The sequence below is a fragment of the Pleurodeles waltl genome, chromosome 5, assembly GCF_031143425.1.
Source record: "Pleurodeles waltl isolate 20211129_DDA chromosome 5, aPleWal1.hap1.20221129, whole genome shotgun sequence".
Classification (NCBI taxonomy): Eukaryota; Metazoa; Chordata; class Amphibia; order Caudata; family Salamandridae; genus Pleurodeles; species Pleurodeles waltl.
This window is the reverse complement of record NC_090444.1, coordinates 270,287,569-270,304,915: the sequence shown is the minus strand read 5'-3', so window position 1 is coordinate 270,304,915 and position 17,347 is coordinate 270,287,569.

Genomic DNA, 17,347 nt, shown 5'->3' with positions numbered 1-17,347 from the left:
AAAGTCCTGCCTGTCCCATTGCCAGGTGATTGAGTGAGGTACTGACTGCTCCGACAGACAATTAGGACTGAGCCATGTGTCACACAGTAGATGGAAGATTGTGTTGACATGTCATGTGTATCAAACTGTTGAGCCCTGCCTTTTGAACCTGGGATATAGTACAAAAATGGGGGGAATCCTCAAACCTCTTGCTCTGCAAGGACCACAAATGGCTGTGTACAGTGATCATTCATGTACTGTTTGTTGTTGTAGTGGGTGTAAGTTCTAACCTACAGATCACAACCTCTAAATGTTACAGGCCAAAGTTGAGTAGGTTATGGATCACTGTCCTCTGTGATGTGTCTGGGTGCTTGTGTATGTAGACATCTGCCACTGAGTAGCTAATTATCTTCAGTATATGATGGGTGCTGGTGACTCAATGAAGACTGTAATGTGTGTGTGTCCATCATACATGTAACATATGCTTATATGACTAATTGTTTGAAGATATAGCAATCTACTTTCCCTTTGTAAGTGGGGAATGTCCATTGACATTAATCATGTCCCATGACTGTTGCCAAGATTCCTTGTGCCTACATTTCAGCCTGTGTCCTTTTCTCTTTAGGAAACATTCTTAATCTTCAATGTCATGCATGTTCTACCCATGTTGATGTCATGATGCTTGTATTCCCTCATATATATGTGCATGGAAAAGTGTTTGGGGAATAGGACATTTACAATGGTAGTACTATTCATGTTCTGCCACAGACAGGAGTGTTTCACCATTGTTTATTGTCTGGCAGATACCTTCATGTGTCATAGTATGTAATTTGGCATGTAGAACTACAGTAGCAATGAGGGACATGACAGTTAGGCCCAGATTGTGGAAACCACTCTGTGTTTATCTATGCCTTTGGATTGGATTCATGTGGAAAGGTGCACTGCACATGTGTAGTGTTTGAGTATTGTGCCCTGACTGTTGGCAAGCATCATGTAGTGACTTGCAATCATGTTGACATCAAATGTATTTAGGTACAGGCATTCATCCACAGACAGACACCATGGTTGGCATGTACATGATGTAGATAGTGATGTTGCTTCTCATTGGACAACAAGTTGAGGTCCTTCTATTAGTCATTGGAAGTTCTGTGTCGCTCCAACATGCAAAGGACAGGTGGTTACTACAGAAACACTCAGATAATGTCATTGCAATGGGTGTTTGACATTAGTGGTGACTATCCTGGGGCTTACTGATTTATTGTTTTGTGTATTTTGGAGACACCCTTCCCTGACATATTGAACCTGGTGTCAAAAGTGTTCCTATCCATGTGAGGCCTATCTGAGTAACATGGATACTACTTCTTGACTCTATTGGGACAGGTGTCACTTGTTGAAGTGTACATTGTTGAAATGTTTACAGTGCAACATGGGTATTTTCATGTCACCTACTCTAGAATATTGCACTTTTGTAGTCAACTTTGCAGGATTTCATGGCATCATTTCTAATTGTTGGTATATTATGTATGCCAAATAGATGTATTCATGACCTTGTGTGTGAAATGTGGGAATGGACTTTACAATGGGATAGCAATATTTGCCAAAAGTTAACTCAGGTCTGCTGCATGTGGCATAGCTTTGAGGATGGAGAGGTATTCTAGTTGTTGTATGGTTATCGTGGTTACAAGACTTCAGCCATGCAATTGTAGTTGTCTGAGATCTCGATTTTCCTGTGGACAAGTTTGGTAACTCCGGATGTCATGCATGCATATGTTGTGACACATGTATGTGCCACTCAGGTGCAAGTTTTTGCTAATGCCTACTTGACATGTTGGTATTGCATATGAATCAGAGCTGTGATTGAAGTGTTAAAATTGACATGTTAGAACGCAATTTCTCTATCTTCTGGCAGCATCAGCACAGGCAAGTGAAGGAGACGGGTCCGAGCCAAGTGGGGAAGCATCTGGCCACAAGACCTCGAGTCAAGACACCACCGACACAGAGGGTCCCAGTGGCCCGGAGGGCAGAGGAGTACCACGGTGGAGACGGGAACATTGTCATCATCATTGGATTCCTCCTCCAGTGGTCATTCTTTAGTGGTGGCGAACCCATTGGGGAATCCCCCAGTACCATCCTTGTCTGCCACCCCCAGTCTATCACCACTCACCCTGTTGCTCCCCACCCAGCTGGCCGTGCCCCCTAACTAAGAGGGTAGATGTCTCCTTTGCCGCAGGCACCTCTGCCCCAGCCCCTCGCACCCCTGTTGCTCTCAGTAAGGTGGCAATTGACCACCTGAGAAGTATCTCTGTGGGTCCGTAAGCCATTGTGAATGCCATACAGGAATCGGCATTCATGGTGCAATGGTTGGCCTACATAGATCTTTTCAGGCTCTGGCCTCCACACTCATTACGGTCAGTCATCCCACACCTTCCATCCCCTCTCCAACTCCCTCTTCCCAGTCCAAATCCCCCTTCCCCAACCTACTCAAAGCACACAAACAGATCCGCAGACATCAACCTCAGCAGACAAACAGAGTGCACACAACAAGCACCACAAAACACACTAGCATGCACACAAACAACATCCACCCACAAACACAGCAACACTCACAACTTCCCCTGACACCCACACCAGCCCTGCATCACACACATGACATCAAGCATACCTACAGACACCAACACACCAGTCACTGATACAACTACCACACCTATCCTACCCGCAGACACCACCACGGCAGACCCTCAGACATCCACCACAAACACCACACCCGCAGACATCACAACTACAGGCACACATACATCCACCACATCCACCATACCGGCAGCCACCACCTCAACAGACACCCACGCACCATGGCATCCCACAGCACCTCCACCCCATCTAAGCCCAAGACACATAAACTCCCATCCAACAGACACCAACCACAAACAAGCATACCTCCCATAAGCATGCACACATGACATCCACACCTACACATTAGACAACCATTCCCTCAACCTCCAAATCCCAATCCCCTTCTGATGACCATCCCCATGTGACCAAAAAACTTGTTTTGCTTGACTTTAACCTTTGCCCTGTGCCACCCACTCCCCCTCCCAACCCCGAAGGACCCTACCCAGCTCCCAGGTCATCCCTTCTACCTTCAAATCCTCTCCTGCCCCCCTACAAGAAGCCATACCTCTCCACCCCGAAGAAGAAGCCCACCACTCCCAGGAAGACCACCCCTCCCATGCCCAAGCCTAACCCCCTCCCAAATCTGATTCCCCCTCGAACCTCTGGATAATCCCTGAGGTGCCTGCCCCCTTGATGCCCTTTCCTGTGGAGGTTACATGGCAGTTGGGAGTTAGGTTTTAGAACAACACTGTGCCATTATTGGACTGGTATGTGGATTGGCCAATGGCCTTTGGACATTCATAGTTTTTGTAGTTAATAAACCCAAGCAGTTTTTTTTTGTGTATACATTTGTCTTGCAATTCCTTTTGTAGCTTTATGTTGTTCCTGAGCGCATTTGGTTGTGTGCCTCCAGTTGTGTGTGTTTGAGCCTGCTTGCTGCTCCATGTGCTGTTTTTTGTAGTATGTGATTTTGTGTACAGTGCTGGTGTCCCCCAAGAGAATGCTATATTTTGTGTGTATAGGTATGTGTGTGTAAATACAATGGTGGTGTCATGGCATGGTGTACTGTTTTGTATTATAAGTATTTATTTTTGTGTTGTCCAATGTGTATGGTGTTAGACTTGTCCCCTGATATGGCTTTTGTATACATGTGATGTGTGTCATCTTGAGTTTTGTTTGTGAAGACTTGGAGTGTGTTAAATTGCTATGCTTTAATCATATTTAAAGGCAGCCCCCATGTTAACCTATGAGAGGGATAGGCCTTGCAACAGTGAAAAACGAATTTGGCAGTATTTCACTGTTTAGAAATATAAAACACATTTATAGTGCACTGTACTAGGAACTTACCAGTAAATCAAATATGCCAATTATGGATAAACCAATCAACAATACAATTTACACGGACAGCATAGGCACTTTAGCACTGGTTAGCAGTGGTAAAGTGCTCAGAGTTCAAAAGCCAACAGAAACAGGTCAGAAAAAATAGGAGGCAGGAGGCAAAAATATTGGAGATTCCCCTGCATAAGCAAAAAAGTCTAACACGACCCCCTACCAGCCTAAAGCCAGGGAGAACAATCAATACTGTGATGTACTTCCCTGATTGGGGTGATAGAACAGGGACCCAGGCTCAAAACAGCAGGGTCATGTTCCAGTTCTACGCCTTCCTGACTCCAGTTGGATCCCTCTGTCTATACTCTCAGGGCCCTCTAAGCTAACCCATGGGGAACCCTTCTCCTCATCTGCAGATATCATCTGTGCAGCACCTAACTTTACTTTGCTCACAGATATATCCCAATGGGATAGCACCCCATTTCTAACATTGGTGATCAGCGGTTGGGATTGGACTTGTATTTGTACATGATATACACGGATGTTGAAGTCTCAGGGTCGTCAAAGACTTCCTCTGCCAGCACCTGGAATCTCTGCTGAGACTCCTGCCCTGCCAAGTGGTGCCCTGTCCAGTTCCTGGGACCTTCAAAAGTGAAGCTGGCAAACCAAGACTGAAAATCCATGCACTGACCACTGTGCAGTGAAAATATTGACTTACCTTCCGAGGTGTGGCTGAAAAACCAACGCACTGCCGGCTTCATGTCAGAAATCCACGCTCCACTGTCATCGTGGTTGAAAAATCAACACACGTAGCTGGAAGAACAATGCACAACACCCGTTGACGGAGGCTGATAACGTCACAACCCATATTGCGTGGTTTTGCTGGTACCGTACAGCAGGAGTTTTGACGCAAACCTTGCGAGGGCACGGAAAAACAGCACAACGCCTGCCTGGACCCGAGTGCTTGCCTGATCGAAGCATCGCTCTCCTGCAGAGAAGAAAAACAACACATGCCGACCCAACCAGAGAAGGAGAAACAACGCAAGATCTCGCTTGCGGGTGAGAAATCGACGCACCACTTTCCTTTTTCGACGCACACTCGTCTGTGGGGGTGCCATTTTTTACGCTACCCAGGTACTTTTCAACACTAAAAGTGTTTTACCTGTTTACAAAATTATTTAAAACTCTTTTCCTTTTAAAATTCATATCTTGACTTGTGTATGTTGGATTTTTGTCGTCTTGGTCTTGTTTTGTTTAGATAAATATTTCCTATTTTTCTAAACCTGTGTTGTGTCATTGTGTAGAGTTTTCACTGAGTTACTGTCTGTGTTGGTACAAATACTTTACACCTAGACTCTGAAGTTAAGCCTGCCTGCTCATGCCAAACTGCCAAGAGGGTGAGCGGGGTTTAGCTGAGGGTGATTCTCCTTTACCCTGACTAGAGTGAGGGTCCTTGTCTGGACAGGGGGTGACCTGACTGCCAACCAAAGACCCCATTTCTAACATGTGCTGCATGTGAGGACAGTCCCTGGCCAGTGTGGAATGTGAGTGTGTGATTTGTATTTGAATATGTGCTGTAGGTGTGTTGTTGTTGATGTGCATGGCAATGTTGTGCATCCTTCACTCTCCCTGAACTGTGTGGCCATGTGTATATGTGTAGTGTTGCTGTGTTGTGTGAGTGTGCTTCCCAAAGGGGGCATATTGTGACTGAGTATGTGTCCATGTTGATCTATTGTTGTGTGTATGTGTTGTTTGCAACTGCTTCCTGTGTCTTGCCTCACCCCCCCCAAGATGTGTTTGCCGGTGCTTCAAGCTGTTTTTAAGTTTGGTGATGCAAGTAGGTGTGTGTACTTAAGGTTGTTGGTGTCTATGGCAACGTTGTCTTCATTGTCTGTCGATGATCATCAGCAGTGGCATGACGTTTGTGAATGGCTCCATGGCGGCATCGGACGTGTAAGGCTGCCTACAGTGAATATCTCCCTTTCATACTGTCCGTTTCCGTCTACTGATGAATGGTGGCTGGACTGCACGGTCACATTGGTGGTGTGCAACCTCGTAATGATTCCGACGGAAACAGAGGCTCCACCGGGTTGGTTGTGGTTTCTCGTGACCATGGGGGTCTATGGTGCCTGGTGGTGCCGGCTGACCACTGGCGGCCTTCTGTTGGCACAACCGTCAAACTCTTAATACAGCAGTCACATCAGCCAATACGATGACACGCAGACCGCCAACATGGCAGTCCCAGGACTGTCAAACTCATAATGAAGCCCATAGTTCTCTTGTCACAAATGCCATTTTGGAGTACATAAAGTAGTACTACTTCACATACTCCAAAATGCAATACACAAACCTCCAGTCAAAGAGCTCCATTCCATCTCTGCTATCTTTTCTGCATGGAGGTATTTGATCTGATATCAGAGATCTCTGTGAATGAAGCTATAGGTTTTTGCAGCAATTGAAGGAGGGACAAAAGGGAGTAGTGTGAAAATGAGGACTAATTGCTGCAAAATGGGTGAGTTTTCAGGAAAATAAATGAGGCGTTTGAGGAGGGACATGCCAAAATACCGACTCACCCATAAATGAGCCAGGAGTTCCCATTTACAAACTCCACACTTCTACTTTGGTAGTACTAAAGACAAAACAGACTTAAGTGTATTTCAGTCATGTCTTGGAGCAAGTAAAGCATAAACTCTTGGCCCAAACTGGCACTGCAACACACTCCATTCAAAATCAGTAGAGGAAGGGAAAAACACTACACTAACAATGTTAAGGAACAAGTTAAATACATTAAAATGAATTAACATTTATATTGCATTTATATTTAAATGCTAGAAAATCATGTTATTAAAATGTTTTATTTATGCTTTAAATAATTACACTATTACTAATAAATTACATTTTAATTTAAATGGTAACATAAGTAAAACATCTGGACAAACCTACAATACATGCAAAACAACTGATATTGTAGGGGGATTAAAATTGTAGGTAAGTTAGTTTATTAAAAATTATTTCAATATTTCACTTTAACATATTATTAGTAAATAGTTTGTTTAATGTATAATCTAGTATGTTGTGTCTTGTTAGTGTGGTAGTCCAAGTTGAAGAGGAGGTAAGGAAGGGTGTTTTCCCTATTGCTTTCTATAGAGAGATATTGGCTCTTGTGCTGGAGATCTTTACAAACTGCCAGAAAGTATCTAATAACAAGTAACAAATAACTAAATCTATCAATTTTAGGGGTGGAGGTTTGTAAGCCTAAATCTTGGCAAATGGGTGGAGGATCGTAAGCCTAAATCTAGGCAAAGATCCGTGCACAGAAATGGCAAATCCTTGAGGAGCTTTCTCTCTCCCGCTCTGGGGCAAACTCCGTGGAGAAAAGTAAGTGCTGGTGGGCCCCTCCTGAATCTACCAGCTTAAATTAAGCACTGACCAAAGCCAACCTTTGAACATGCTTCCTATCTGACAAATATTTATGAACTACATGCAATGTGGTGCAAGAGTGACACAACTCAAAAATGAGATTTGGGAAGCCACACTAGCCCACCTTGCATGGCCCTGAGTGGCTTCATAAATCTCGAGTCAAGCAGTGCAGTGCAAATCGATGCATTGTCTTACTTTGCACTAGGGAGGCGATCCATTGGTGTTGCGTGGGTGTTCACACGCAACATCGATGGATTTTGAAGGAGTATCAGAAGTGGTAGACCTGGGAATGTGACAATACACCTGCACCTCACCAGGTGAGGCATAAAGAGGAGAAATATCTTTGGGCCTCAAGACGAGGCTGGTGGTCCTCATAGTGATGTCTGACTGCCGCAACTGTAGCAGTCCGACCAGCACATTACAACACTGGCTTGTGGACCCACCAGGTGACCGCCGCCTCCGCCGGGAATGTGGTTCCCAATGGGTCAATAGCAGCCGGAGTTGTAACCAGCCAGGGCACCGCTGAACACAGCTCCACCTGGCTGATTACAACCCCACTTTGAGCCAGCCTTTCCATGGCGGTCACCCCGCCATGGAAAGGCTGGCAGAAAGCCTGGGCCCGGGAAAGGCTGGCAGAAAGCCTGGGCCCAGGGCTATGGGGGGCCCCTGCACTGCATGTCCAGCACCATTGAATGATCATTGTCGCTTTGTCTGGGTGCTGGGGTGCTACAGTATTCATCTTGGCTCCCTTAGGGGAGCAGAGGCCAATACCGTAGCACTGTTCCTGCCAGGCAGCCCGGTGGGAACCTCGTAAATACAATGTTCCTGCCAGTAAGCCCAGTGGGAACATTGTAATACGGTTGGGTGGTGCCACTGCCATGGTGGTGGTGGCCTCCCCGCTGCTTTGGCGGTACTGTGGGGAACCACCAAAATCATAATCAGGCCCTTAATTTCTCCTTGATCTTATCTCTTTCTACATGCGCTGCATACTGCAGCACACATAGATAAAGGAAAAAGCATTAGGGGATTGTTTTCATGCAGGAAGGAGGACGTTCCTGCACAAAAACAATCTTACATGCAACTGAGGCACTCTTTCACCATGGTGCAACAGTGCCTGCATTGGCACTAGGCAGCCCATTGTGCACTAACGTTTGGGCAAAGACTGGCATGCTCCCTATTGGGATTAATACTGCACATTCCTGCCCTTTCCCTGTGATGCAACACAGCAAGGTGAGTTGCGGCACTTCGCCACTTTCCCATAAATATTGCCCATAGTGACATTGCAATTTGTTAGCTATTGTGATATTTAACATTTCAGAATTCACCTTTACAATACTTACGAGCATATTTAAGAGCCCCTAGCACCACCTTAGCTCTGCCATAGCGTAACTTTTTTTATTCTAAGGCAGCGCTAAAGTGGTATTTCCCCTGTGCCATATTTACAAAGTAACACAATGGTTGCATTGCGCCACTTTGTAAACCCTTGCACCACATAATGCCTAGCCAGGCATAATGTATGCAAAGGTGGGTTCCCCCGTTAGGGGGGATGAAATAATGGCTCAAGGAAATCTAAGAGATGTCCTTGCGCAATTTTTTTGGGAACTTTTAATGCCTGCTCAGAGCAGAGGTTAAAAGGGTTCATGCCAATATTTATAATGGGCCCCTATGTACTCAGCAGGAGTAGAAATGTCGGTGCTACTCCTGCAGAGTATATTAATAGTGTAAAAAAAATGAAGCTATTACCCCTACCCTGCACCATGGTGTGCCGTATTTTAAATACGGTGCATACATGCTGGTGATTGGGGGGCGCTAAGAGGCGCAAGGAAAGTGGTGCTGCACTGGGTGCAGCGCCACTTTCCTTACATCTGCCCCTTAGTGCGCTGGATTACTCCTGCAGTAAGAATGAGAAAGACACTTGACAGACAGGTGAATGTAAACCAGAAAGTGCATAACCACTGTCACGTTTGTCACTGTATCAGTTAAAATGATGATCAAATAAACCTTGAAAATGTCATTGGGTCCTGTATCAAATGCACTATTCAACGCTGTGCACCACCTGCAGTCTGCGTCGACTGGACATTTGCATACGTAGTATACGATGTGTTCCTTTATTGCAGTAAAAGCTTTACTTGTGCTTGTGCTTTTAAAACCATCACCTACCTAGAGCGAGCTGCTATCCACGGTGGCAGGGGCAGTATGCCAAAAAACAAATTTCTTTCAGAAAAAATTACAATTTGCGTTGTAAACTTATAACAATATTTTTTGGATGAAAACAAAACGTACTATATACTGCAAACAATAAATCAATTAGTTAATAAAGGAAACCTTATGGGTAATGGGTCCGAGATATTGCATACTAGATATCACATAAAAAATACTGCAATAACTAGATTGATCAAAACACTACATGACGTAAATGTAGTGTAATTGAATATAGAGCTAAGAATAGTAAATATATACTTGTCTCCAGTGTAGTTGTAGGGTTACGATATTTTTGTAGGTCAATATCGTTACTTCAATATAGTGACTTACAAACCATTTAGGACAATGCAGTCATTATATAGTATTCTATCTCAATGCTACAATCGTGTTTGTTCTTTGTGGATTAGCACAATTTAACATGCCTATGATGACAAAAGAAACAGTTATTTGAAGGCTCTAAAAACTGTAAGCGAATAGGTCAGCCTCTAAAATGTTTGCATTTAAAATAGACCGGGCTGATGCACCCCTTATCGATAGAGCAAAACAATAGGTGAAGCATTGTCAACAACACCCACACACTTTGCAGTTCATGCAGAAACATTGTGCCTTCTATAATGAGGTCCGCTGAAATGGAGCTTGACAGTTTATGAGATTTTTTAATGAGTAGGTTCCCCAGTTACTTTCTAGACTAAGATATACTAGCATCTCTATTAGTAAATGGAAAGATAATTTGCGGTAAGACCATTGTGTTTAGGATGTTCAACAAATGTACTTTCAATCAATAACAAAATGGAAAGGTTTTTCTTGTAATCGATCAGCAATGGAGGACGACTAACGTTGACATGAACAGCCTAATAAATAACAAAGAAGCTGCCAGCAATAGTGTTTGAAGACACTGCATCACAATTTGTCATGTGGCTATAGGAGAATTGTATCCAGAGAATTCAAAATGTTAAAAACCTGCAAATTAGTTAGTAGACGAACCTCAAGATGCGGAACTGGACCCAGAAATATGCAAACAATATTCTTTTGTAGAGAGTTATGCACTAATGACCTGCTATATGGGACTACCGATAAGCTCAAGACTATTTTGATACTGAACTTGCTACCCCAATCATTGCCTTTTGTACCATAATAAATACAAAGCGGTACTACTAGGTCTATGAAAGAAAAGACAAAAACCCATAATGATGAACAATTCCATCCATCTTTCATGGGCAGTAAAAACGTAACCACTATGATGAACATCTTCATAATAAAAATATTTATCAGCAAACCCAGACTAACCCTAATCTTATTCTTAAACCATCCTGAGCCTTATTCTTAATCCTAACCATAATCCACCTCTAACCCTAAACCTTATTATAACTCAAACATTGACCTTTACCCTACTTAAGAACTTTGGGCCTAATTATGAGGCTGGTGGTCCTAGGACCATCAGCCTCACAGTGCGGTCGGACTGCCGCGGCTGTGGCGGTCCAACCCCCACATTACAAATTTGGCGGGCAGACCTGCCTATAGACCGCCTTCCCCGTCTGGATCAAAGATCCCAATGGGGTGATAGCAGTCTTGGTTGTAGTCACCCAGGGCTGCACTGAACAACTTTTCATGGCTGTTTCTTCACCATGAAAAGGCTGGCGGAAAACAAGTGCAGGGGCCCCTCTGCCCAGCACCATTGGAATGTGCACTGTCTGATTTGCTCTATTTCAAGGTTTCCACGTGTCAGCCAGGTCAGGTGGAGGAGACCTTGTAATAGGGCAGGGGGATGCCACTGCCATGTCTGTGTCATCCTCCCCGTGAGTCTGGCAGTCCCGTCTTGGGTCCTCTAAACTTGTAATGAACCCCTTAACCTTAAGAAAAAAATTAGAATAAAATTGCAAAGGATAAAAAATAACAGTCTCTGCCTCTCTTTGCTTTCATGTCACCTTCTGAAATTGACTACTGCTTAGCTTAAAAGAATGACTTAATATGATCAAAATCTTTACATCCTTCCAGTGTTGATTTCTATTTCAAGAAGTTTGGTATGCTTTGCGCAAATCTTGCCTTCAGTCTTTGTAGAATTATCTCAGTGATGGGTCCATCAATGCAATGCACCAGATGACTTGCCATATCTGTCCTAGCCATCTCTTATAACTTTGCTGCTCTAAGAACTTTGGGCCTCATGAGTTTGGCAGTTCTATCACGGGACTGCCAAACTCACGGGGAGGACACCACCGCCATGGCGGTGATGTCCCCCCTAGCGTATTACAATTTTCCCTCCGGGCTGACCAGCAGGAACATTGCAATACGCATTTCCGCCGGGCTGACCAGAGGGAACAGTGTTAGTATACTGGCCTCAGCTCCCCTAAGGGAGCCGGGCCAATATCTTAACTATCCAGCACCCTCGGAATGCACACACTGTCTGCAAAGCAGACAGTGTGTGCATTCGAACAGTGCTGGGCAGGGGGGCCCCTGCAGATAGTGTGCACTCCCACGATGCTGGGCAGGGGGCCCGTGCGGCCCCCAGGACTGGCTTTCCACCAGCATTTTCATAGCAGGGTCCCCCCAGTGAAAAGGCTGGCGGAAAGAGGGGATGTAATCAGCCAGGCGGCGCTGTGTTCAGTGCCGCCATGACCAGTTACAAGCCTGACCCCGTCACCCCATCGGGATCTTTGATCCTGGAAGGGACGGCAGTCTTTAGGAGGGTCTGCCTGACAACCTTGTAATGTGGTGGTCGTACCGCTACAGCCATGGCATTCCAAACACCACCACAGGGCTGGCGGTCCCAGGACAACCAGCCTTAAAGTGAAGTCATTTGTCATCCTTCTATGTGCTCTCTCTTTTTAATTAAGCATCTTGTCACCAACTTCCTAGTTTCAGGCAAAATTATGCATTGGTTGTGGATACCAAGATGTCATGGCTGGGAAAACCCTACATACTCTGGTTCGAATTTCAGTAAACAAGATGAGGCAGGTATAGTACAGCTTCATGAGATTATTGAGGGACTACATTTATAGTAGTAGGCTGGGTTTAGGGTTAAACAACAGATCATGAATTAAATACTTTTTTGCTGAGAGGAGTTTTTTTAGATGGTGTATGTGGGTCAATAAATCACTGGAGATCGTTATATCTTGCAAATGTATATATATTAAATGAAGAATAATTCAAACCCTAATTGGTTAGCTGGTATCTGAGAGGAATCACTGGTTCACCATTGGTAGTTTGGCTAAAGCATAATGGGTTTCCTCAGAAAAATGCATGTCCAGAGCAAATACACAGAGCAAGCATTGTAAAAATGATAAGTCCCTCATAGGTTCATGTTGCTCCAGTTTCACATACAGTATAATTACACAAGCAATAATAACACATACAATTAATACATCAATGAAACACTTTTAAAATAATTAAAAATTATATTCTTTACAACTATGTTATTGAAAACAATAATAACAACAACGATATTCTTAATAACGATATTAGTTAGCTGAAAGAAAATTATACTCTTGGCAACGATATTTCTTCATCATGATTTTTTTACCTCACAATATTTTTCCGATATTTCTGTGTTCCAATATTAAAGACTCAATACTTTGTACAAATATCAGTCAGACATATATAGACTCTTCCAAAACACGTTCTGATGTGTGCCTTATCAATAGATTCCTTTTATTCAAACGTGTTGAGCTTAGACACAGAGGTTATATGTAACTGTTCACTTTTGAATATAGTTTGTGATTTCGATTTTTTTATTTCATTGTTAATAGTATTTCACAGTCTTGTAGCAGGTTGTTGGGTTAGTAGGTGATAGGATGGGAAGTTAAGCAAGTAATAATTATTAATGAGTTAGTAATGTGTAAGTAGATAATATACATCAATTATTTATATTATGTAATACTGATTTCAGTAATTATATTTTAGGTGTGGATTGCTATGTTTATAGGGGATTTGAATGGTAAATTAATTAGGAAATAATTAAGAATTAATGTTTGATTTATTAATAATTATTTATTTGATTATTAATTATGTAATTTATGTAAAAATAATTTATTTTATATACATTTTAGGTATAGGTTACTGGGTTTGTGAAGAAATAGGTTATGAAGTTATTTACATACTTAATGATTATTAGTGAATTATTAATTTAATGTTCATTTTTGGAGTGATCATCACTTATGTACATTATGTAATACTGAATTATTTTATTTACATTTCAGCTGTGGGTTGCTAGGTTTGTATGGGTATATGGTGGGACATTAATCATGTAATATTTTTAAAATAGTAATTATTATTGTGTATTTAAATATTTAATGGATTAATAATTACGTGAATTGTGTAACAATTATATATATTAGTTCTATATTAGGTGTGGGTGTCTGGGCTTGTAGATTTGTTGGTGGAAGTTAAGTGAGTAGTTATTAATTAACAATGAATGAATTATTGTTAATTAGTTAATTCATTGATTATCGATCATATACTTTGTGTTATGGGCTGGTAGGCTTGTAGGGGTGTAGGGTGGAAGGTTAATTAAATAATAATTAAAAAACTATTATTTTCAAATAAATTATAGCAATTTTCTAAATGAGTTAATTGTTTAATTTTTCATTTTTTAAAGGAAAAAATAAATATATATTTGTTATGTTAATTAGTAAGGTTTATATTCAAAATGTTATATGTTTTTTATATTAATATGGTTTGGCAAATACATAATGGGTTTTATGTGATGTAGTTTACCTACTGTTGCTTAGATTGGAGTGGGAATAGTAATTCTTACCCCCGAAGTCTAACGCTTTCCCTAATGTTGCTTAGACTGGAGTGAAAACAGTCATTTTTATCCTCGATGTCCAACGTTCTCCTCACTGTTGCACAGACTGGAGTGTGAATAGTAAATTTAACTCCTCAGAAATCCAACAATTTCCCTACTGTCGCACAGACTGGAGTGGAACTAATACATTTACCCCTCTGAAGTCCAGCACTTTTCCTACTGTTGTACAGACTGGAGTGGGATTAGTAAATGTATCCCCTCCGAAGGACAACTCTTTCCATACTGTTGCACAGACTCAAGTGGGAGTAGTAAATGTATCCCCTCTGAAGTCTGTTGCACTATTTGGAGTGGGAATAATATATTTAACCCCTCTGAAGTTCTACACTTTCTCTACTGTTGCATAAACTGGGGTGAGAATGGTGTAAGTATTATTCCCAGGCTTAAGTAAATTTCCTAATATTGTCTAAATATAATTATTAATAATGCTTGCTTATAATTATTATTTTTTAGTATTTGTTTATATTTTTATTTGTTTCTAAATGTTTATAATATTTTGGTAAATGTATTTTTTTGTTTTTTTACTTTATTTGATTTGTTTAATAATTTACATAATGTTTTGGAATTGAATTGTTAATAATTTGTATGTTTCATGTAAAGAAATATATATGGTGTTTTTTTAGTGGCACTTTCAAATAATTAAACAAAAAAGTAATATCAAGTAAAATATATATTTTTAATAGTTGTGTGTTAAATATTAGGCCTGGGTGGAGTTTGTGGAGTTCTGCTCCGAGGAACTCAGTGAAGTGCCAAAAAAGCGTTGGCGCTCTATGCAGAGTTCAGTGGGCGGCAGAGTTTAGGTAAGTGGCACTGTTTGCGCTGATTTTCAGAACCAGGAGTTTCTCCCACGCTATAAAAACAGTGCGAGCAGCATCAAGCAGAGCGCCAGAGGGCGCTAACATCTTTCTGCCGCTCAAGATGATTTTTTACTCAAGCAGCAGCTTCCTCAACACGAACTGCAGTTTTCTCAATGCAGGTGGGTGTGACCTGCCACTACCACCCACATTCAGAAATCTCTCTCGCACTCGCAATCATAGAGATATCTCTCACTCATGCTTGCCAATTTAACATTGGGGAGATGTGCAAGAATTAAAACTTCGCTCTGCGCCACTTTGCAGAGTGTTTTGGAACTCCGTGCTCTGGGCAGAGCGTAGAGTGGGCAAAATGCTGCAAACCCCGCTGATGGAGCGGAATTCTCCGCCCACCCCTATTAAATATATCATATATGGAGATATTTACATATATATATATATATGTGTGTGTGTGTGTGTATGTATATCTATATTAGCAGCACCTACTATAGCTTGCACCCCGCCATGCACTGCTTATGACCTCACATATGACATTGTTCATTAATTGTTCTATGACATCATTTATGACATCATTGATGACATCTCAAATGGCAGCACTGATTACATCACTGATTACATCATCCAACCTTCGTTTTCTTGCATACAGGTGTATAAATTACTGTAGCATTAGAAGTCTGACAGTAAGTACAAAACATTTTAGGAGAAGATCATGCATCATTTCCACCAACATAGAAACAACTCCTTTAGGAGTTGAGAACAAACATTATGTGCAATATTGATCCTATACCATACACTTTACACAAATTATAGTTCACATTATAACTCAACGATATATTGATGGGAAACCCTCATTGCACAAGGTACTCAATATCTATACAACTGTTCAAAGAAAGCTAAAATGGTGAATGCCAATTACAAAACAAATGCACTCCTAGGGACAGCTTTTATCTGTATCAAACCTCAGACATAATCTGAACCTACAGTAGGAAGTAAAGCTGATATCAGTATAGAGATGAGTAGTGTAAACAGTGTTTACTTTATGAACAGAGTTGATTCACTGCCACACTATTTGCAAACAGTGAAAGCCTTGTGGGAAATACACCACAGAGTATTCCAAATAATCTATTAAGAAAAGTGTACACTCTATGCACCAGTTGTCTAAAAAGACACTACTTTTTAAAAATAAAAACAAGCTCAGAAGGTGCTAGAGATCATGCTACCTGCACCCTTCATACTGTATGTTTTACAGAGAGGCCATCTTCTGAATCAAAACAAGCAAACGTATAGATTAGCATTTAGTGCATGCACACTTGTGGTGCTTGTCGGCTCAAACACACCATGGTCCTCGTTCAATAAATCTATTGTTTTTTGTAATTTCTACTAGATTGAGCCTCTATCCGCTGTTGGGACGATAATAGTCTTGCCGCTGTGGTCCACCGGCTTGTCGCACAACCCCTCATGACATCACAGGTTCCCTTGGGAGCAGTGTGTTTGGCCCATACGATATGAGCTGCAATGCCTGGTGAAACATGTGGCAGTGAGGAAGATCTCATTAAGATTGAAACGTATTGCCAATAAAAATATTATTTTGGAGTGCAAGACAAATTTTAGACAAATATATATATATATAACCATACATTCCCCCACACTTGTATTTTATAATCTATTAAATATTAGTGAGATTCATTTAACTAGCATTATATTATTAGTGTAGGAAACTGGCCAAGGCAATCCATGCCCTCCAGAAGGAGTAGCAGAGGAAAAACCCAGAAGGGAAAAAAACCCTCTATGCATGAACTCCAAAAAGCAGGAGAGAGAGAGTGTCAGGATTGCAGGACTTCAAGGACTGGAACAACAGAAGGCTGCAGGGGAAACAAGCAGTAACAATTCCAAAGGAGCAACAAACAGAAGGGCGGACCACCACCAACAGGAAGTGTTGCAACACAAAAAGAAAAAAAAACAAGCTCCTTATAAACTGATGGACAAAGAGGAAAAAGGAAAAACACCATGTAGAATTGAGATTGAGCCATAGAAAAAACTCGACATGATGCCATCTTGAGAAGGGAAAAAAAAGAAACAGTGCATGTTGGGAAAAGAATAGCATTCTGGGAAAGAGAAAATATGGTCCCAATGTCCAGGGGAAAAGAACAGCCCAAGAACCCAAGGACTGATAAGTAATTATGAGGAAGTACAGGCC